General features: G+C 38.9%; 1 long non-coding RNA gene across 1 annotated transcript; it reads left to right on the top strand.

Moving 5' to 3' along the window:
* The first annotated feature begins 1,401 nt into the window (after positions 1–1,401).
* On the top strand, positions 1,402–9,014 carry LOC115580042 (uncharacterized). The gene is made up of 2 exons (XR_003983797.1): positions 1,402–1,579; positions 3,379–9,014. It is a non-coding gene; the product is annotated as an uncharacterized LOC115580042 (long non-coding RNA).
* The last annotated feature ends 15,814 nt before the right edge of the window (positions 9,015–24,828 follow it).

Raw genomic sequence — 24,828 nt, forward strand, 5'->3', positions numbered from 1 at the left:
TATTAATCTACCAAAGCACCAACAAAGCAACTTAAAAGATAAATACTGATTTAAAATCATCATAAAACTGTACTCTACTTGTACTGAATTACTAGTATCATCAATTTGTGTTAAATAGGAAAACATCATCTAAATTCCAGAAAGAAAAAAAAAACAGTTAAAAACAACTTTGACTGTCTCTGCAGTTGAAGATAAAAAAGTTTGTTTGGAGAATTGTCCCTTTAACTCAGTTTTGCATTGTTATGAACAGTTATATTTAGCAACAACCTCTACTATCTGCTTTTGAAGATTAAACAAAAGTAATTAATTACCATTTATGATACATCCCTTCCAGTTTGTTTAAGTCCACTGCGTGTGTGAATTCCGTTTTGCTAATTAGCCTGCTAATTATCTTATTAACTGTCTCTGCAGTTGAAGATGAAAAAGTTTGTTTGGAGAATCGTCCCTTTAACTCAGGTTTGCATTGTTATGAACAGTTATATTTAGCAACAACTTCAGTAATTAATTACCATTTATTATATATCCCATCCAGTTTGCTAGCTATTAGCTAGCTAATGAGCCAACTTTACCTCATGAGGTTGGTGCATCGACGTCAAAGGATTAAATGTCTTCTGAGCGCTGAAGGTCCCGGATGTGCCGTTCACGAGAGCTCCGCTGCAGTCGTATCCGGGGCTTTGCAATTAGGTTCAGTCTATCGCCCAATCAGATGCCGCATCACTGACTGACTGACTGACTAACCATCCAACGCTGATCTCAAACGCAATCATTGTGTAAAGCTAGTTGCCAGCTGCAGTTGTATGATCAAACGGAAACAAAACTGAAACCTAGTATAAGACTGAACTGTGTATATAACGCTAGAGGGCTTTTATTTTGAAAGGAAGAGATACAGGAAATTGTTAATGCAGGAACTTCACCAGTCACGGACTTTCCTCGTCGTGTTTACAGCCGAAGCTCAGCAGCACACACCGGAGTTCAGGTAAGAACAATGCTTCTAAGTTGTTGAGAGTTGTCACGTTGTCATGTTTTGCAAACTGCTGTTACAGTCAATCTGGTTCCGGTTGTATGGGAAACTGTTCTTAAACAACACTTCATAGGCATGTGAAAATGTTTTTCCCACTGTCCTGATTGTGGTGTGTTATATAGGTGTGGTGTTTTAAAAATGTCCTAATTTGTCATGAAAACAAGAGCAGCACTTCTGGACCTCCAGAAAAGAAAGTAGTATAATGTGTTGTTCTGAAGGATTTTACAGTTGCTCAGTGAATGAAGTAACTTAATTACCCACTTTTAATGACTAAATTAATTACTAAATGAAGCTGGCATTGTGTACTGGTCGGTTTTTAATAGTGTTTTAATAGTTGTTAAACATCTGCACTTTACACAAGGCTATATTGTTAAAAGTATAAGGACATTTTAATTTAAAATATGATTAATGAAGTGTTGGCTATGTCAATCAATACTTATAGGTACACAAAGGGAGGAGAGACTGACCCTGATGATGACCATATTGAACTGGATGAGAGCAGCAGCAACAGGAACCTCCCAGTTCAACCTACTTTTGCTGTACCTAAAGGTTCCTAAGGTAGAATACTAATTAACTAAAAATGTTACTAACCCACCATATAGCAATATGTGAATTGCTCTTTTATATTGCTTGCCTGCTGGAATGTTGTTGTCTCTTAGAACATTTTGGGTGACAACAAGTAAAGCTTGACCACCTCAGTATGTTATTTCACAGTTGTCAATGCTTAAAGATCAAAACACAAATACTAAATTTACATTACTTTGGGTGAGTATTTTATAAATGTATTTGACAGGGCTGAAGAGCAATAGATTTTGACATACTCAAAGGGAAGGCCACACTACTCACAGGATGTCTGTAATCAAGTTCAATCTGTGTGAGCTCATGCTTCCTGCCTCAACCAGTGCAGTGGACTGTCCTTCCTGGTAAACATATTTTCTGGACTGCAATAACTATATAAAATGTATCTTCATTTTCAGAATGTAAACATTTGAATGCAATAGGAAAAGGCTATGGATATAAACAACTGGTACATGCTTGTTTGCTCATGGTCATTTACTGGCAGGCGTTGTTAAGTACTAGTGGTTCTGTATATCTGTTCAGTTTAGATATCTAAAGTGCTAACTTTACCTTCAATATATTGTTCATGCACAACCCCAATTCCAGTCCAGTTGGGACGCTGTGTAAAATGTGAATAAAAACAGGATGCAATGATTTGCCAATCTCATAAACCGATTGTGGCGCTCTGCTCCCAGTGTTCCCCTACCATTATATTCTTTCTTTGAGCAGAGCCATCAGCACTTTGCTTTTCTTTTCCAACCAATGAACTTTCTTCATAGAGAAGATACTGCAGCATTTTCTGTGTTAATTGCTGGAATCTGTCCCTCAGGAATGTCTTCTGTCACTTGCAATACTCGAGCGTGATTTTGTATCCGAGCTGCCCTGAGCAGAGTTCTCCACACTGCATGAAAAGTGGGATATTTGTCAGTAAACAGCAATGTAAATTGCTGTGCAAGTTCGCGTTGACAACTCAGCTTCAGATTCCTGGTCATTAGTCAACACTTTGAGGTGAAACCAGCTTATCTCTATCATCAGAGCAGTGGATGATGCACTCCATTTGTGGTTGCTGTGGTGGTGGGCTGTTACTTAGACTACTTGTTCACTGGTGGCCATGTTCAGCCAGCTTTCAATTGCAACATACAATCAGAAATCATCATTACTTTGATGCAAAATATGAAATCCTCTGTCAGTACTTTTGTTCCATGTGGACGACAACAGAGAGTTCCACAAACTTCTAACTAATATTAACTAAATTAATCAATCATCATATCATGTACATGAACAATATATTGAGGGTAAATTAGCACTTTAGATATCTTTACTGAACAGAACCACTAGTAATTACCTCACCTTCCAGTAAATGACCATGAACAAATAAGCATGTATGAGTTGTTTATATCCTTAGCCTTCTCCTATGGCGTTCAAATGTTTACATTCTAAAAAGTAAGATATATTTTATGTGGTTATTGCAGTCCAAAAATTTCTATATGTTTACCATGAAGGACAGTCCACTGCACTGGTTAAGGCAGAAAGCATGTGCTCACACAGGTTGAACTTGATTAGCCCTGTCAAATACAATTACAAAATACTGCAATGTAAAATCAAGTAACAGAAGTACCATGCAGAAAGATGTATGTGCAGATTTTGACCCTTGAGGACTGTTTACATTTATACACAAGTACATACACAAGCTCAAACGTACAGTTGTGGGAACAAGAGGAAAAACACAATTTTGATTTCAGCACTGATCATGAGGATTAACTTCCACAGACTCATTTTGAAACTTTTTACATTTCCAGACATTTCTCAAACAAGAGCTGCCGGCCCTGCACAACAGATCCTGAAGACCTTCCCTCGCACTCAGCATGGTCAGCGTATTCAGCTTATACATTCTCACTGTGAAATTGAGAACAGTAACAACAATATCCTAGATTCTTATTAAGAATATAGAATGTTGTTGTTATTGTTCTCAATTGCACTGTGAGAATTTGAGTGGTGCTTATTCACGTAAGACTGATTACTATACAGAACACTGAGATCTTTACTGTACAGAGCTAAGCACTAACTATTGAATGAGAGTATATGATATTGTTGTTCACTGTGAGAATTTATGGTGCTGCTTATTAGGGTTGCAAAATTCCTTGAATGTTCAAAATTGGAAACCTTCCATGTGAATCAAAGGGAATATATGGGAATTTATAGGAATTAACATGAATAATGGGAAATTTGCAAAATTGCTGGTTAGCCTTTAACAAGGAATTTAAATGTAGTTAAAAAATATCCTGCTTATATCTTAGTTAAAACAACAAGATTTAATACAAATTCAGTTGAATGCACAGAGCAGGGAAATAATTCAACTGAATTTGTATTAATTCAACTGATTTAATACAAATTCAGTTTAATTCAACTGATTTAATACAAATTCAATTCAACTGAATTTGTATTAAATCAGTTGAACTAATTCAAATTCAGTTGAATTGCTACCCTGCTCTGTGCATTCCTCAATCACAAGCACAACTAATTTCTAGTATCCTGCACACTACAGCAGGACTATTGAAGCCACATTACTGCATGCAAGTTTAACAAGCAAATAAAAGTAAATCAGATATGCTAATGTAAGCTAGCTAACATCATTTCATTGACAATTTAAGAGCCTAGCTATCATGGTGCTAGCTAGCTCAACTGTGATGTGTTTCTTCTGCCTTCAGCTGGCCTTTTTTCATACAAGAATGTAGGTTATAGTTTGATTTAGCATACTGATTGAGTGTTCATCTATTCATCTAGCCTTTCTATTCATTTATACAGCATTTTTTTTCATATCTTTATTGGGTTATCTAGACACAATGTATGTTCAATCAGTAAGGATACAAAAAACAAAAACAGGAGGGGGTGAACAGTAGCCAAACCAACAAAAAGTAAAAAGGGGCAATTAGAGGAGGGACCCACAATGCTTGGGGAAAAAAACAAAAATTAACTATAACAGTTTGTGTATGTTGTGCCTGGTGTTCGACCACCATATCATCACACCAAGACTATTACTGGTGTCTTTCAGAATCCTGACTGGGAAAAAAAAGGAAAAAAGTTACATCAGTTTATCTTAATTGGAACCATCTATCTTAATCATCAAATGATGGAATGGAATTGAGTAAGTAAAGAATGGGATTCCAAGTTTTATCAAATTTGATCGGAGCACCCCCTAATACTGTACTTGGTTTTTTCTAAGTGTAGAAATTACGTTAGATCCTTTAGCTAAGAGTTAGGGGTGGGAGGATTCTTATCCTTCCAAAGAAGTAAAATACGTCGGCGGGCTACGTGAATTCTTCAGGCACACCAAAGTTGGAGGTTAAAGGACTCCAAAGCTGTTTAGAGCTTTTGAAAGAGTATTGTAGAAAGAGGACCAGAATGAGCTTAATCTCGGACAGGAAAAAAACATGTGTGTATGACTGGCTGAAGACAGAGAGCATCTGTCACATGTATCACTTGTATTAAAAAGTTTTTTTCAAGTTTAGCTTTGGAAAAATGTATTCTATGTAGGACCTTGAACTGAATTAATGTCAGACTGGCACAAGATGAGGTGGAGTTAACCCTGTCAAGGGCCCTTTGCCACCATTCGCCTGACAAGGTTACCACCTAGCTCCTTTTCCCATGAATTCCTAGTTGCCAGTGGGGATGACAATGATGACAAGATTAATTTCACCACAATTGAAATGAACCCACAGACCGCAGGGAGAGAAAGAATTATATCAATGAGAGTACGAGATGGTTTGTGGGGGAAGTCGGGGAATTACAACGAACAAAATCTCTGGCTTGAAAATATCTAAAAAAAAATGGAAGGGCGAATTTAGTTCTCAAAGGAGATCAAAATGTCCTTGTCGAAAAGTTGATCAAAATTCACCAGCCCTTTCTCTTTCCACAGAGTGTAAGTTGAATCAAGGCCGTGGGTGGAAATAAATGGTTTTCACAGAAGGGCATCAGTGGGGAAAGAGAGGTGATTTTGAAGTGCCGTTTAAACTGTTTCAGGATTTTTATAGTAGTCAAGACAATTGGGTTGGAGGTGACTTTAGTAGGGTGTGCATTTAGAGGGGAACATATTAAAGCTGATAAAGAGATGGAGTTGCATGAGTAGACTTCCATCTGACACCAGTCTGTGCTGGGGGAGTTGTACCAGGTATAGATTTTTGGAATATTGGCTGCCCAATAGTATGCCCTGAAATCCGGCAAGGCCACCCTCATCCTTGGTTCTTTGCAAAATTGAGTACTTTGCCCTTGAAGTCTTTCCCGACCAAATGAAATGTGAAATGATCTTATCCAATTCTTTAAAAAAAGTTTTGGGCAGGTATATAGGTAGACACTGAAAAAGAAATAAACATTTTGGTAGGACATTCATTCTGATAGAATTGATTCTACCTAGAAGCGGCAATGGACTAAGTTATCTAAGAATTTGTTCATTGAGGTAGTGTCTGAAGAGGCTTCTGATTTATATAAATCAGAATAATATGAAGTGAAAATATTTATCTCGGTTGGGTCTGTAACTGAAGTTTGGGGGTTCTTACGAATTTGTGCAATGAATTGGGAAGAGGATTGATGTTTTAGTTGCCTTGCCAGTAACCGGCTAGCCGTGTTTCCATATTCATAATAAGTGCCCTTTGTACCCCTTAAAAGAAACTCCACTTTGTTTGTGGAAATGGGGTCAAATTCAGTCTGTAATTTAAGTCTCTCCATCTAGAGAGTGGGATTGGCTGAAGTGGAGTGTTGTCTGTCAATTTGAAGAGTTGTTTCCATCAGTTCAAGTTGTCTTTGTTTTTCACCCTTTCGTATCCTCGCTTTATATAAGATAATCTCTCCACATATTACCGAAGGTTTCCCACAGGAGAGAAGGTGATGTAGAGTCAGATTTGTTATTTTCGAGAAAGCGTGAAATCCTGTCAGAAATAAATCCACAAAATTTGTCGGATGATAATAGCCCAGTGTTTAATCTCCAGGTTGAGTGGCTTTTGGTTTTAGGGACTAGTTCTAAATCTAATAAGAGGGGGGCATGGCCTGAAATAATTATTCACATTGTTTCACTGAGGGTAATAAAATCTTATCAAGAAAAAAGTAGTCTATTCAAGGGTATGTTTGATGAACCTGGGAATGAAATGAAAACTCTTTCGCTGTTGGGTGGAAAAAACGCTGCACGTCCACACTGCCAATTTGATCTGTGAATACAGATACACATTTAGCTGCTTTGGATTGAGTTAGTTTTCTTGAACACAATCTGTCAAGTGTGGGATTGACAGATAAGTTAAGATCCCCTCCAAAGATGAGTTGATGTGTATCTAGGCTTGGAATGGATAAGAATAGGGAAGTCATAAAATTAGGGCAGTCCCAGATGGGGGGCATAAACACAAACCATAATAACAGGAGTTTGGAACAGCACACCAACGACAATAATATAACGGCCATTGGGATCAGATATGACCTGTTCTGATGAGAACTGTACTTGCTTGTGCAGAAAAATAGCTGTGCCTCTTGAGCAACTATTGAAGTTGGAGTGGAAAACCTGTCCAACCCAGGGTTTTCGTAGTCTGGTGTGGTTGCATAGACGAAGATGGGTTTCTTGTAGAAACGCAATGACTGTTTTCACACTCTTAAGGTGTGAAAGTACTTTTGTCCTTTTAATAGGTCCACCAAGTCCCCTGACGTTCCAGCTCATGAGCCTGATGGTTTGTAACATGTCTTTCTGGCTTATGTCAGTCATGGAATCAGTGCCAAAATATCAATCCTCCAAGTGCTCTGATGATATGGTGCCTTAGCTGAGTCATTTCAGTACTTTTGAGCAAAGTAGCAACAACATATACAGTGCCATCGTGAGAGTCTAAGGAAAAAAAGAACACTCCTCTACCAAAGATATTCAAAAAAAGAGAAAAGGCAGATGTCCTTAGTGACACCTTCAAGTTCCAAAGAAACTTACATATTTGTCCTAACCTCATCTTGAACACTGATGAGCATGCAGGAACTACTGCTTTACGCAACCGATTGAGTTGATAGGAGTTTGCTTCCTTTTCAGCTGTGAAAATGTGTACACCTCTGATTTACCATTTGACAGCGTAAAAACCTTAGTGTTCCAGTTTTCCGTACTTAACAAAAACCAATTGTGCTCTTCATAGGTAATCTTTGGACTAATGTTTAACAGCACAGTCAAATCCTACCAGGCAGACCAGTCTGCCTATAACTTCAGTCCAGTTTTCATAGAGCACCAAAAAAGTTAAAGGAGATGTGTAAAGAGACGTTATGTTTTCACTTACTGCTGAGATTACAGTAGAAACAGTAGTCAAATATGCGACGGTGACCCGTAACCGCGCCGGGTATATCAACCCGAAGCGTATCCCATCCTTATAAAGGAGAGACTTAAATTTGTTGAATGATGCCTGTTTCTTGGTGAGTGAGGTGCTGAAATCCTCAAAGATCCTTATGGGATAACCCTGGTAGGAGATGCTCCGTGTTTTCTTCACCCATAGCAGCACTCGCTCTTTCTGGATGTGTCTGTGAAAGCGTACAACAATGGGCTGGGAACCCTGTGCTGGCTTCGGCCCCAGACTGCGGTGAGCTCGGTCCAGTTCAAAGCTAGTATCCAGTAAAGCATCTCCGGTCACCTCCCTGAACAGCGTAGTCATGAAGAGTCAAGCATCAGTCCCTTCCGCTCCCTCTGGGATGCCAATCACAAGGAGATTCTGCCGTTTGGATCATGAAACCAAGCTGCCAGCTGTAGCTTTTCATTCATCTGAGTGGTGGTCTCCACCTTGGATTTTAGTGTGGCCACTTCGCGCTGCAGAGTCGTCAGGTCACCTGAGTGGGAAGTGAGGGTTGTTTCCATTGCGGAGATGGTAGCTGTGTGTGAGGCTATGGTATCAGCGATCTTTTGGAGAGATGCTTTGATAGGAGCCATGGCAGTATTCAGGGAGGTGGTGAGCTGTTACATCGTTGCGTATTTTCTCGAGTTCACCGATGACCATGTCCAGTGTTAACGGTTGGGCTCCACCTGTTGCTACACTGCTACCATCTACCTTGCTAGCGTCTTTATAGTGCGGGCTGAAGTGTTGAGTCAGCTGAGGCTGGCTTTTGCCACGGTTCCCGTGGGATTTACTTATTTCAGCTTCAAAAATGTTACGCCGAAAAGAAAATAATTCAAAAAGTCTGAGTGTTATATTTATGCTTGCTTATGACAGAGTTTGTATGAATTACCCCACATTTCCCATTAATTCCCATTTATTCACATGGTAAGTTTCCAAATTCCCCAGTTTAACTTCCTATGGAAAGTTCCCAGAAATGTTTCCACCCCTTTGCAACCCTACTGCTTACTGTGCGTAACACTTGTTTACTACAGTGTTGAAGAGTATTGATTATAATTATTAAAAATGTAATAATTCTAATAAATATTGCATATATGATTATTGCCAGTGCTTTAAATAGTGTTGTTCCTTCACAATACATTGCACCCACTTAACATGCCTTAGGCTACTGTTGGTGATATTACCTATTGCACCTAAGACCCAGATGTTGATGATAATTATTATTATTATTATTATTATTATTTGACTCTTATTGTATGGAATATGTGTATTGCAGTAGTGCTTCAAATGTGTTAGTGTGTCTGAACAAAGTGACATATGAGGACCCGCAGAGTGACGTCACTGAAAGTGTGTTAAAAGTGTGTTAACTTCCAAAACTGGCCCCTAGTTGGCGTACTCAAAGATGAGCAAAAATGCTAAACACACTTACACACTTCATTTCTTAAAATTGTGATGTTTCAGTACATTGGAGATTTTTGGTCTGGGAGCATGTTAGGGGGGTCTAGAACACTGTAGAGAGCTCAGAAAAATGAGGACGTCAAAAATGTCCTCATTTTTCCAAGTGTCCTGATAGTGAAGGTGTGTTATCATAAAATTGTCCTGATTTGTCATGAAAACAAGTACACACACACACACACACACACACACACACACACACACACCATCTCTATCTATTCTTATATTCTGCACAGATGCTGCACCCATATTTAGACTAATACTGCTTTATAAATCTTTCCTGTTTCCTCTCACAGGACTGTACCAACCGAGCAGGGCTGGATCGTAACAGATGACAATAACTAACTGTAATCAGCCTAAATTACATTTGAAAAATGTAAATTAGATCATAGTTACATTGTCAAGGAGTACATTCTTGAGTGGCTATGGCAAATGTACATTTTGAAGTAACTTTTGTATTGCTAACAATGCCATTTTAACATACAGAGTTTCTTCGACATGTGCTCCACTTTGTGTTACAAGCGTAAAGTCCTCCATGTGGCTTTTGATTAAAAAAAAAAAAAAAAAAAAAGAATACAGAACACAGTTCATCTTTTGTGCTAGTTCTGTTGATGTAAGGCTGACTTGATTTGATCAACTATAAATCCTGAACATGCAGGATGATTTTTATATGCACTGAAAGTATTCAGAGATGCTCATAGAGAATACAATATTTGTAGAACTAAAATTTTTACCAGCCTCCACAGCATAGTACAAAATGAACATGGTCAGGACATTAACTCAAATTTATGGCGCTGGCCCAGGTTGCAGGTCACTGTATCCCAATTCGAATCATTTGCTAGTCTAGCATAGCTGCTGTCATTTGAACCTTTTCTGTCAGTCATTGGAAAGATATTGTCCGCCCGATAGCATCACAAGCTGTGGCATCGCAAGATGCTGTAACAAAATACTACCCACACCAAACCCAACCCATGGTAGTGAGTGATCGCAGTCATTTAGATGGTACAATATTGTCAGTGTTTGATTTTGAAGCAACTTCTCTATATTTCCTAAATGTTATGCAGTTTGTATGCAAAGACTGACCTCATTCCAAAGTAGTCGACCCAATCTTACTGCCAAGTGAGCCCTGGTAGTTTAAACACACTTTTCTCAACAGTTAAGAATCTACCACATGCATTGTAGCCACTGATATCAGATCAATGTCTAGAGTTATCATTTTGCTTTAACCCTAACAGTTGTATCCAATAACTCCTAAACTGAATTCGATTTACTGTATTTTACACTTCATTTGTGGTATTATCTGCTCTATTCATGGTCCTAATTGCTGACATTTCCTAAACACAGCCGCTACTACAACTATGCTTTGTGCCATTCAGAAATAAATGTGAGTGCAAATGTAGAAACTTGTCTGATGCTAGAGGAGAACAGGCTGCCTCTCAAAATGACTCATCATGAATCATAACAAATGAGAAATTTCCATTCAGTCCACAAGAGCAGAACAGAATGATTAGAGCCTTCACTTTGAGAGGCCTCTGCAAGTGGGTTGAACAATTGATAATGGTAATGCAGTCTTCAAACATGTGAGTGAGTTGCAGGCTCAGGGTTAAATATGATCAGTGAAATTGAATCTGACAAAGCTACATTAGAATCCATCTTGGGATATTAAACATTTCAAATTTTCTGAATTAAGGACTAATAAGGCTGCTGAGATGAGTGTGAGATGGATGGTCTTGGTTAACAATCACAAAACTGATCTGATGAGAGTAAATGGCATCTGAGTTGACATATGATATTGTCGAGGGGGAGAAATGAAGTCCTAAATTATTTTGCATCCTCTGAGATTGAAACTGCTACTTTTCAGAGCTTTTGTTGTGAAAACTGAAAATGTGCAGATTCTGGCTGGACGGACTACGTGTGCTGCTTTTCTGTTTATGTAATACTGTGTGGTCACAGTGTGATATTCTTAATGAACCGATCCTGTTATCCGTTGCCATCGGAAATTGTTATCAGGACATTACACACCATGATGTCCTTCATTGTGCAAATTACATTAATTACCTGGTTTATGGCCGCTTAACACTTTGTTCTCCTGGTTTGAGAGTTTGCATGCTTTGAACAAAAAAGGAAAAAAAAAAAAAAAATCTTAAAAACATACTTTCACTGTTGGCTTAACACCTGCCCCTGTAACCAGGCACGGCGGGCCTGAAGTGAGCATGCGGCTCTGGTAAGAGGAGTTTTTAAAAGATTTGGAGGCTGGTGTTTTTTTCTTTGTTTTTACATTTTTAAAAAGACTGATATTTTAGGGAGTGGATTAGTCTGTTGTTTTTCTTCTCAAGCTGCAAACATTCACAAGTCTGACAAAAAAGATTAGTCCCCACAGTAGTAACTGCTAACAGGCATGTCAGTAGCCAAACACATTTTTTTCTGTGAGGTTACAGGTAACGCCAGAAAAATACCTGTGTAAAACGACCACTCTGTTGCAGCTATCAGAGTTCAGACTAACAGACACGACTCTTTGACCTTTTTTTTAAAATTTTGATTAGGGAATGTAACACTCTGGCAACTGTGCCGAAACTTGTGTTAGATAGATAGTTTAAAGCTTTTCCAGAGTGTAATTTTTAAAAAATGAAGCATTAAAGTTCCCATATTATGAAAAACACATGTTTTCTGTTGTGTCTGCATATATAAGCTGGTCCTCCCTTAGCCTGCCAACTCCTAGAATAAGGAAAACAAGCGAGTCCTGCATGGTCTCTGCAGCCCACCCACTGGTAAAACGGCGCTCCTACAGGCTGTTCAGATTCTGCTCCTGTCGTTAGGTAACGTAAGGAGTCATTTTCACTGGCCGACCTCCTCTGCGCAATGATAGGAGATATCCGAGAGGGGGGCATCCATCCCCGAGGTGAAGTTCGGCGTGACCAGCAGTAAGATAGCAGTGTTTCACAATTTCATCTCTCAGAGTTACGTAAACGACACGCAAATTACTCTGTTGTTGGTTGTAAAAATCAGCATCAGTGCCTATATTCTGTCCCAGCTACAGAACAACAGAAGAGACAGTGGTTGCCTTTCATTTTTAATGACAACGCGCCGGCTGCAGTCCCTGTTAGCTTGTATGTAATATGTGCGTGCTAACCACTTCACTTCGGGCTGCTTCAGTAACGAGGGTCAGTACAAAGCTGGCTTTGCCTCGACACTGACCCTCGTGAAAGGATCAGTCCCAACCATACCGGACCCAGCAACTGCACCTGAGCCACAGGTAAGTGTCGCCATGTTTTGATAGTATTTACAGTTGCCTAAGAGTATGCTGAAGTCAGCTGGAAATTGGCTAACTAGTTAGCTCCACTTCAGTCCGCTATGCAATGCCGTTTGAAGCAAGTTTAATGTAAATAATATTACGATGGAGCTTGGTTGTCCCTGTAAAAAGTCTGGAAACATGTGCAGACTGGAGACTGAAACGATGCGGACAGTGTCCAAGAGTTTGTAGACTGTGTTGGGGACAAACACAGCTTTCGCTAGCTGTAAGCCATAAGCTACATGGTAGTAACTGTAACAACACATACAAACAAACTAACATTATTCAGGCACACTAACCATTCGGAAATGTCCTGCTGCAGCCGCAGGGTCTGTATTTCTTCAGGAGCCTCTCCTTGTGGGTCTCATTCTGGGTCAAACTTGTTCGGTTGAACGACAGCATCTCAGCGAGCCATAGCGATACATCCACTGTATACATTAACGCATGCTACCGCTAGCAAGAGGCATCCTCTCCCTGAGAGGGGCGTGTAGCAGGCAAGGCAGGCGTTGACAGACGGAGCTCATTAGCATTTAAAGGTGCAGGCACAGAAACAGCCTGCTCTCAGTAGAACTCAGTAGAGCGACTTAGACAGCTGAAATTCAGGACCACGGATGAGTTTGGGGCAATGCATTTCGAATACAGTGTTGTTGGACCTCCGACAGCTGTGTGAAATTGATGAAAATCAGTATAATTTGGGACCTTTAATAGACCTTTTTCACAACAGACATTTTGACTTCGAACAGCAGGGAAAACACATGAAAACACTGACATTAAGGAAGGCGCCATTTCATCAAGTGTTCCTGGGAGAATCTCTGGTGAGCCAAAATGAACAGTAATAAACCCTGGAAATGGCACACTTAAATGAAGTACAGCCACCACTGATGTTGATAATTATAACTGTGTCAAAATGTATGCTGTGAAAAAGGTGTTCTCTCACTTTGTGGCTTATCCAGGTCCTTCATACAGTTTATATTTTGATTTTTTTTTTTAATCCCCTGGTAAATCATTCTTGTTGGTTTTATTTATTTATTTATTTACTTTGCTTTTATCAGCGTTTGCTGTTGTTGTTGCCGTTTGTTTGGAAAAGTGCTTTATTTCTTTTTGTAATTTATTTATTGAAAGCACACAAACCCCTTGTGGCTACCACTGTGAATAGTTTCCCTACAATACACATTGCTGCTGCTTTATTTCCAATTCAACCAGATGCATCATCAACATGATGAGGATCCTCAACCCTGTCGCCACAATGAATGTTGGCATGTATTTATGATAACAGATATATTGAAACATTATATTTTTTTAAGTTGCAAGGTTACGATTCTTTAAATTCAAATTACATTTTTATCCTGTAACAGTGCCGAGTGTGTGCTTTATTTACAATTAAGCACAAAAAACATTTGGTCATGGTTTGAAAAACATTGTGGTTTGGCTTAAAATACCTGCTTTATTCATGGTACGGTCAGCGGACTGGAAAAGCACAATAGAAATGTCCATTCACCATTCAAACATATTCATTTTCAAACACAGTGTCATGCTTATTCATTTTGAAAAAGCTATAGTCACTCATCAGAAATTGCCAGCAGTTTCAAACAAAAAAAATAAATTAAAAGCAATCTTGAACTGTACTCTATCACCTGTGACTCCACCACCATCACCTCCACCTGTCAATACGAAAGACAGGTCATGAACATGCAATGTGAACGTAACACTGTACGACACATTGAAATGCCAAGTCTGTTTTAGTTTTGAATAAAAATATTGCATGGTAAATGTGACTTCTCCGTCTGAATTGAATATTTTCTAATGTGATCAGCTGGTTTATCATATGACGCACTAAAATTGTAACATTTCAGAAGAAAATTATGTCACAATGCAAACCGAACATTTTCACAAGTGATTACATTTTCTACATATGAATAAAACAATTCCCCATAGGACATTTACATTTTCACATCAGTCTGTTACATACACTTTTAGTTCATTGCTACTTTTCAACATAAGGGTCAGAATTTCCACAGCCCTTTTACATGGTTCTTGTTAAGATGAATCAACTGGTAACATTAAAAGTCACCTCACAGAGTTTCAGCATTAGCATTAGCTTTCGTTAGCTAGATACAGCTGGTAAAATCTCATGAACAGTAATTGCATCCTATTTTCAAAAAAAAGGAAGAAGAAATCACTGTAAGCGATTCTTCTTGCTGTGAGCTATTAATGGGCTATGCTGGAATGGCATGCTTGAAAGGTGCAGCTAAAAGGACGTAGGTTAGTGAGCTGTCAATCAATAAACGTGTGTGGATGGTTCACATTGGTTCTACCCTTATCTTGAAAAGGAAGCATGAGGTACAAAGTTGGCAACACAACAAACTTTAACTAAGTGTGTGTGTGTGTGTGTGTGTGTGTGTGTGTGTGTGCTGGATGTTGGGGGAATAGCTGTTTATGAGGGGATCTTGACGATTTATTCCAGACAGCTGCATCGTTGACAGGCCATCATTAGCAGAGTGATTCCTCAGGTTGTTTCATTCCCCGGTGGCCAAGACAAACTGCACAAGATCTTAATTGCTGGTATGAATAAAAGTTCATTTTCCAAGGGGTGGTATCATTATAAATGCAGTATAAAAGATTACTGGGAAGATGAATATGTCAAGTACTGTACCCTCACACTCATGCAATAAAGAGGCTAATAAACCTGAAATGGGCCAGAGGGTTATTCAGGGACAATAGAGAAGATTAATGCTGTTTATCTCCAATTACAGTACATTCTTATGAACGTCTAAGTTAAGAAGGGTATAAGAAAGGAGAGGAGCAGATGTAGAAAGTGACAAAAGGAGACAAAGAACATTTCAAGCCCCGGACAGCACCTCTTTTGAAAGCCTGTCTTGGGATAAAGACTATTTTCCACCTAATTTTCTCTGCGATTGTCCAAAAAATGTTGTTTGACAGATAAATGAGCGGTTGTCTGTGTTTTGGATGCTTGCAAAGTCAAAGAGTAGCACTGAGAGCCAGTCTGAACAGAGCTGCAGTCTGGAGAATGCTGTGTGGTAAAAAGCTACCCATTATTATTGTGGTCAAGGGACTGTGGAAGAGGAGGCATTAGGACTGGTCTCTCGGGATGGGCGCTGGGAGTTTAGGGGCCTTAGCGTAATATAGCATGGGAATAATGATGAGCCATATATCTTGGATATCCACTTCACTAAATGGCTCTTTTATTCAGTGAGGCATTACTGCACAGTTTCTGGCTCTTGAGACAAAAGCTCTACAGTATTCTCGGGTACAAGTGGCACTCTGGGCAGGATGATTGAATAAAAATAGTGATTATTACGAGAAAGCAAAAATCAATGATCATTGCATTTTGTAATGTGCTTCTATGTCCACATATATCACAGTGCTGGGTTTTCCAGACTTTACTGTGTTTTTTTCTGCAGTTTAAACACACCAACCTGACTTTAGAACACTGTTCGAGGTGATCAAACCCCAAATACATTTACAGTCATTTTGTGTCCTTGTTTGTCAGCGTTCTATACTGACAGCAGAAGAAAAACAACAGGAAATGTTTCACTAGAATATGTCTGGGTAAGTCATGCAATGATATGTTAAATTTTGACTTGGAGAATCGATGGTAGGATTTAGAGGTAGTCAACTCTCCACAGCTGAGGCGACTGCTGCTTAGCCCTGATTTTTTTAGCCAACGTTTCCTTTTAGGCTATGTTCAATTTGTCCTTTCTCTCTATGATTGGACCTCTGACCCCTTACACCAGCTATTGCACTTTCCCTTACATAACCTACTGTTCATAACTATCTGACTGATGGAAATCACACAGTTTGAAGGAAGTTGTGCCTGGGAGAAACGTTTCTGAGGAGTCCCTTTCCTACTGGCAATCAGAAACAACTCTACCCACAGCAGTAAAAACTGAGCTACCAGTAATTCTGACTCTCATAGTATTTGTCTTTCAAGGCTGAGTTACTGTGCAACACTGGGTATCTCTGTCAACTGGCCGAGTCCTGTTCCCTGCAAAGCACAGAGGGGCTATGTAAACTCAAATGTGCAAGATGTGGTAATTGCGTTTTCCAGATTTGTGGCTAGAGACAAACTTGGAGCGCTGTTGTAATTTGGATGGAATACTTAAGACAGTATTCTTGTAGGGTATATGTAGACACATACATAATAATTTATGCACCACAGGCAGGCACTGGAGCAGCCCAACAGCCAGCAACGACAAAAAAAATAAAAAAATCACACATCCACTGTTAATTGTGTTCTAGCAGATACTGATTGAAATCATTAAACATGTATGTTATTTCTATTGTTTGAAATTGAGATAACAATTTATGTTAATGATTTATGAGGTAACGCTTTATTTCACCCCAAATATGCCCCGGGTCAGTTTGACCTGAGGGTTATCAGAGGGTCCCAAAAGTGAAGACAGTACAAGAGTTAACCTTAAAGAAAGAGCCTCAGTGGTGGAATGAACTTCAGACCAATGTCAGGACAGCAGAATCACTCGCAATCTTCTGCAAAAGACTCAAGACTCACTTGTTCAGACTTCACCTCGACCCTGCATGAGCTGCAAAATGCCCTAAATGTAAATGTAAATGAAAGTTGCTAAGAAGTGACACATCTGTCTTCTATCTCATCTTTGTCGACAGTTGCACATGCGCAGTACCGATCATGCAGCTGACAAGACTCAAACAACACAGAAGTAACTGACAATAGTTACTTTTTTGATATCTTTAACATGAGTCTCTCTTTCAAACTCAGTGCAGACTGATTGATGTTCAAGCTGCTTGAAAGAGATGGATGGAAAGACATTAACACCACAAATCGTACCATTGCACCGGAAAAGGAGAGTGAATTAGCATGTTCAACCGAGTGTTACGTTTATATCACAGTTGAGATGAGCCAGCACAGCTGTACACATTTCGAAAGGAAAAAAGGAATTATGTTGTTGAGAAGTGGAACTGTAAAACAGAGAAAACTTTGCAATTTTGTTCTCAGTTCCAATTATTTGCTTCCTGGTCACATCAAACAAGTAGTGAACGACGGCTATGATTGATTGAGGATCAGTGTGTAGTCTGATACACCTGTTGGCCAAGTCATGTCAATAATTTATGACCATATTCGCTTGATCTGAAACATTGACCAGACAAACAGTAACAGACAAATATATCATGTGGTGTGAACCTGGAATTAGGAAGCACTTTGCACCGATTTTGGGATTGGCATTCTTGTGTGACTTTATTAAGCAGGACTATACCTGTTTTCATTCCTTTGTAAAGATATGCGATTGTTGATGTTGATGTAGCACTCATGCCTACAAAATTTCCAAATGAACCACAACTATAACATTGCAAACATGAAAAATAAACTGGCCCTGTGAAGGTTACCTTCAGCTCAACTTCATTTTCTTTCATGCATTTGAATAAAGGCACTATTAAACTGCAAGAACAAGGAGTTACTAATATACATAAAAGCAACTCAACAATGACACCAGATTGATCTATATTTAATTTTTAAACATTTTAACAGTTGAGACACTGGAGTAAAAAATGCACTGGGACTCCTTTACAAAGCTTACAAACAATCATTCAGACCCAGCAGCTGATAATCCTACAGTAACAAAGTACAATGATGAATTGCTTCTGTAAAGTTTCTTAAATATGAAATCCTATTCAATGTAAAGCACCTGTTGATGAGGTGGTTTATTTCCCATGTCTCATATCCAACTTGTCAAATCCTGATGCTTTGGGTTTCCCCAACTCATCAAAAACTTAACGGTTTTGAATAGTGGCCGACTCGACCTACCACCACAAAGCTGAAAATTGGCCAGTTGGGAAACCGAATACATCAGTATAAGCAGTGTTGTGTCTGAACGCGTTCAGTGAACGATCGTTCATGAACTCGTTCATATTTTGGGCAAACGTGAACTGAACGTTCTGTATTCTGCCTGATGAACATTATTATGAACGCGTTCATTCTGGCATTTGTGAACGGCGCACTCACAAAGCTTAACTTCGTTCGTGAGAGTGCCAGATTTCCATAAAGCCTTCCAGGCGAAAACCCGGTTGAAACACACGGTAAACAGGCCTCAATATGTAGCGGAAAAACACCCAATCTGGCAGCACCAGCCACCACAGAGTCGCATCGCCACATGCATCATCAACATGCTAAGCATGGAGACAAAAACAAATGATGGCAGCAGCACTACCTCAGACTCTGCCTTAGCCCCTGGCTAAGAATATCGATTCATCAGTGCATTGCAATTTATTTCTTCCCAATTCAATATCGATTCAGAAAATCTTCTGAATTGATTCAGGCAAGCAGCACCCCCCGACCACCCGCTGTCCCTCGCCAGACACCTCTCGGTCCCCACCTCCAGCAGCTGGAAGCGCCTCGCCCACGACCTCGCCTACGTCCTGCGGAGGCGGGTAGCCGATGTCTGATGCACCGCTATTTGTAGACTGTAAACTCCCAGCACAGCCGGCCTCACCCTGGCCGCTGCACCATGCGCCCGCAGGTAGCACTCTCCTCCAGTTAGAGATTAGAGGGGGGGTTCAGTGTCAACGTTTTACCCCCTGGCGTCTAGGCGGAGGGACCGCGGTTATGTCTATGTTTATGTCAGACAAAAAGTACCATGCAGTCCCAGAAACAATGGCACTGTCTCAGCTTAGCTACAGGTGCACTGTTTTATAACTAAACACATCCTGCTCCTTTGTTTGCATTTCGAACTAGAACTTACTAGAGGAAAGATTTATAATTTAAGATGACTTTTTTTAATTTAAAAATTATCAACAGGTACTCTAATTAATTATTTGTTTATTACTTCTTAATACTGAATCAATATCGAAGCATTTAAATCAATATTGAATTGAATTATCCAGCCCTACTCTGCCTCCACCAGTAATACGGCATCTTCGTATGATAACTTAAAACAATTTTATGAAAAGGTCAGTGATGATCCAGGTGGGAAAATTCTGACCTTTTTGTGTAGACTTTGCCCGCCGGGTTTCAAGAAGCAACTCCGTACATCAACAACAGCAAACCTGAAACGGCACATTGAACTTAAGCACCCGGTGAGCCTTTCAAGGTATGTGTGACTGAATAAAAAATCAAAAGACACGGCAACGGCGAGCCAAAACAGGTCCTCTACCACCCAAATCATGTTAACGGCGTACAGTAGCAGCTCCACTGTCTTCATCTCCCAGTCGCAGCTGGACAACCTGGTTTTGCAGAATATTGTGGGAGAGCTGCAGGTTCAGTGCTGAAATTGATAAAATAATTGCTGTCTGTGGTTCTATATGGGCTGTGACAATAATTTTGAAAATTAATAGTTCGCAGGAAAATACTGAAAAAAAGAACTATGAACTAGTTCATTTTTGGAACTGTGAACTTAGTTCACAATTTTGAATTATTAACTATGAACTGGACTAGTTAATTTTAAAATTTGTGAACTTAACTTTGAACTGGTTCATGTAGAAAGTGAACTTTCCCAACACTGAGTAAAGAATATTAGCAAAAGGAGCTTTAACAAGTAAGTCAACTGAACATACCTTATTGAGGTTATACACTTAAGTCCTTTTTTTGTGTTGTCCTTACAAGTCCATACATTATATACATGTTAAGCTTTGAGAGTGAAATCATTTGAATGTGTGGTTGTTAACACCAGCTTAGCATTTATAAACATTCAACATGAACATTTGCAGCTGGATAATGTTAAGTTTCATGTTTTTTGTTTCCTCCACATGAAATTATTTCACTGTTTTTCACATAATCAGATATTCCTTTTAGAACTGTGAATGAGGTTCCTTCAAGTAGCAGAGTAGATACAAGTGAATATATTTCATGTTTTCTAAATTTAAAAATGCTAAAATATGTGAGACAGACAACTGTGGGGCAATACAACATTTATTCAAGTTAGTTGTATTATTTTTTAAATGGAATGGCCTCCAGTACCATAAGCACTGATCCCACTGGTGATGCAAAACTCACAATGCCTTTTACAATATTTAGTATTGCTTTTGGTGTATTGTCATCATAATTAACATATGTTTAAATGAATGTTTAATATCTCATTGGGTTTTAAAAAAACAATCACATGATTAATCTTCAAAAAATCACAGATTTTTATTAAACATTCTTCTCATTAAAATGCCAGTGTTTTATTTCATATTCAGGCCAGATGATTCAGACCAACACCAATTTTGAGTGAATTTCTTTGGCGCTGAACCCTCTAGCTAATGTTATGTCAAGTCCATTAGTTTAGCTTACTTTAGTTTCGTTAGCATAGAAATATATTGCTTGAGTATGTAAAGGCAAATATGGTTGAAGGAGAAGGAACCCCAGAGGGCTTGTGGGTAAATTATTATTCCTGCTGTTCACAAAAGCCACAATTTATTCACAGTTCTTAATTGCTGCTTATAGTCTTGGATGTGGCCCATATCCAACATTAATACAATCTGACAGCAACATTCAAAGGAGAAGCCTGTGCAGAGCAACAATAACACAAGTTGACACATCTGCTTCAGTTTCCAGCATATTTTGGTTAGAGTACAGCCTGTGCCTTCCAGTTTTTACTGAATTGTGACACTCCCCAAATAGCAATCAAATGAGACATTTGGCATTCTTTCCATTGCTGGGTCTCATTGTCCTTCATGCCAGTCAGTTTCCCTCTAGGATTAATAAAGTGTACCTCATCTCATGCCAACACTGGCTCAGCAAAGCTACCATGGTTATGACAGTTGTCTCAAATCACTGATTTTACCTTAATTAATTTTCAGGGCAGGTAGTGAACATAGTACTAGTATTTTTTATCGCTATTATTTTGTGTATACAGTACGGCTAGAAGAAATAATGCACACACCTTATATAAAAAGCCGCAAATTGGTGTGTGTTTTTTAGATAAATAATATATATATATATATATATATATATATATATATATATATATATATATATATATATGTACATATATGTGTGTATATATATATATATATATATGTGTGTATATATATATATATATATATATATATATATATATATATATATATATATATATATATACATTTGTTTTACCTGCATCCAACCATTTATGTAACTTTTTCCGAAGGTGACAATCCAAAATTCATACCCGCTGTACACTGTGATTGGCGAGCTGTGTACACATAGGATGGAACCCCTGTTTGAACTTTCCTCTCTCGCTCTTTTTTTCATTTTTCACACAACTGTTTTTGTCAGCTTTAATTGATCAAATAAGGGCAGCACCATGAATATCTTAAAGGTCAGAGTGAAGATGTGCACATCTAAATTTTAATCTGTATTGAGTTTCCCCCTTTTTATGATGGCCAGCTTTTCATTCAGCCCTCCAGTGAAACTGTTTGGAACAACGATTAACACTATTGATTTTTGATGGCACATCTTACCTAACACTTCTTTTATAGTGTGACCCCAGGCCTTAGACTGCAGCAACACCGGCCATATTTACCTGAGATAACGTTTTGTTTGCCAAACCCAATGGTAAGTCCTTACCTTACAAGCCTTTTCACTTATAACATTAAGAGTTAATGTAATAAAGGCTGAGGCCTCTGGAAATATTAACTGGTTTGGGTCAGCAGGTTCAGATATGATTTCTGTCAAAGAGTCAGGGCAGGAGAGAGTATCCTCAGGTCAGTGAGCTTTATTGTAAGATGAGCAGTGAACATATATGTGCTAAGAGCAGAATGACTATGAGGATGGATATAGCTGTGTGGCATACCAAAGAGATAATGCACCATATTTTCAAAGCAATACAGCTCTTTAGTTTAACCCTTTAATCCACAAGCTTGAAAGCTAATCACAGAAAAGCTCATTTTGCTGGAATTGGGGATACTGCACATTAAGACACATTACAGGGTAAAATGGTAAATTAGCTAGCAAAACATGAAAAAGCAACCAAAACTATTGAATGAAAACATTATAGCCATGCCAGCGGAGCTGAGTTAACTTCCACCAGGTCCGCTGCACTGCGTATCGGCTCCGGCCCAGCTCTGTCACTCCGGAGTCCTCCGGAACAAATATGCAGCACTTCTATATCTGGCGAATGCGGGAGCACAACGCAGCAATTCAGCTGAACTTGGCACCGGGCATTCAGTCAACCACTGAAACAACAATATGACATCCGGTGACTTTTCAAAATAAAACACTCCTTTTTGACACCAGCACACAAATCTCAAAAAAGAGACAAACATAAGCTCTTCTGTTAATCCTTCGATCGGAAACACTTTGTGTTGTTGTTTTTATGACACATACCTATAACTGCGGTTGCGAGTGATCATGTGATTCTTGCTCCGTGGCAGACTCAAATAGCAACCGGTGGGGGTTGCCGGAAAGCGGACAGGGAAGCGAAACCAGATCAGAGCCGTAACCCAGTGGACACGTATCTGGTGAAATCTTGGGGTTATACACTGTCAGTAAATGTGTTAGTTAAAAGTATATTGTTGTATATATTGTGTATTCGCTCATTGTTAGCTTAACATCGTTAGCATTATTTGCCTAGTCTAGCGTTAGCATAGCATAGCCTTCTGATTCTGATTTCTCTGTTGGCCTCCATTTGTGTTTCTTTATACTTACTGTACGATATATTCCTTCCATACTTACCTCCTTGAAGCTGTAATATCAACATGTTATTTCATTTGTCTGGTACAGTTTTACAGAATAGCAACTTCAAGTATATTTGAATACAGAATCCCATTTTCCTGGAGTTACTTAGGTTCATGTTTAAGCTAAATGGATATCTAGGTACATGAACATCCAGTTAGACCAATAATCAGTGGCTCCCAAAGGCACATATACAGTTTCACGGTTTTCCAAAACAACATGGTTGCTGCAGCGTTGCAGAGTGTACCAGACCTTTGTCATACCTTTGTTGGGTTAAGTTTAGGCACTAAACCTACTTGGTTAGGTTTGGGCACTTAGACTACTACATTTGGTTTAGACACAAAAACTGCTTGGTTAGGTTTAGACATTAAAACTACTTGGTAAGATTGAGGAACCAAGACCACTTAGTTAGGTTAACTCACTAGAACTACTTGGTAAGATCTACACACTCAAACTACTTGGTTAGGTCTAGACAATAGAACTGCCTGGTTACGTTTATGAACCAAAATAACTTGCTAAGGTTATGGAACTAAAACTACTTAGTTTGGTTTAGGACAACATTGTGGTTGGGGTTAAAATTACAGTGTTACTCCTGTAACCTCAGTTACTCAGGTACCCATGTTATATTCATAACCTAAACTACATTACGTCCCGTGTTTGTTCTACCCAACCATCCGTTCCTGATCTCCCAGACTTTCTTGCTCTTTGTACTCCTTTACCTGACTTCCTCCTTTGCTGCAGTAACATTTGATATGACTACTAGAGGTCGCTGCCTAACATGAACCATAGATATTTGTTGTAAAAAGAAGCTTTCATGGTCGTTTTCTGATGAGAACTGGGTGTTTAATAGGACGAACAAGAAATACACTGCAATATAAGCGTCATGATGGTTTGTTTATTTCCATTTTTTCCAAGTTGAGTAGCAGCTGGTGAGAATGCTGACCTTTTGCCTGAGACAGCTTTATCCTCAGTCTTCTGGCACAATATCATGTGAAGTGCATAATCAGACACGTTTTACAAGATTCTAAAGTGACAGCTTAGGACAAAAAATAAATCAGCTTCTACCAGTTTTTAACCAACTCATGGAGCTAACCTTAGCTTAATTAGGAAGTTGATGAAATATGTCACTGACAGTTGTCTTGTCATTGTTTTAAAAAGGGTTCCTTAATTAAATTTCAGGAGGTAAATGTTCAACTGTCTCTGTAAACGTCCTGTTTGTGTCTCCTTATCTGCCAGCTGCCACAATGCAAATGCACCATTCACAAACTATAAACCAGAGCAAATCATTCCCATCTGCAAAGTTCATTTATCAAACTTAAAAGGAATCATTACTTATATTTTCATGTAAATATACTGTGCATTAATAAAAAAAAAAAAAAAATACATTGTCGAATATATTTCCACTCTATTCTGCACTCAGGAAACCTTTATATATAGTTGAAGCAGTACACTGAGTGCAACCTGACAGGTCAAAGCGTACACTGACCAACTGTACATCGCATGAGTAATGTATATTAATGCAAGTGGTAAATGATAATCAGTGTGA

Source organism: Sparus aurata, chromosome 4 (genome assembly GCF_900880675.1).
Source record: "Sparus aurata chromosome 4, fSpaAur1.1, whole genome shotgun sequence".
NCBI lineage: Eukaryota > Metazoa > Chordata > Actinopteri > Spariformes > Sparidae > Sparus > Sparus aurata.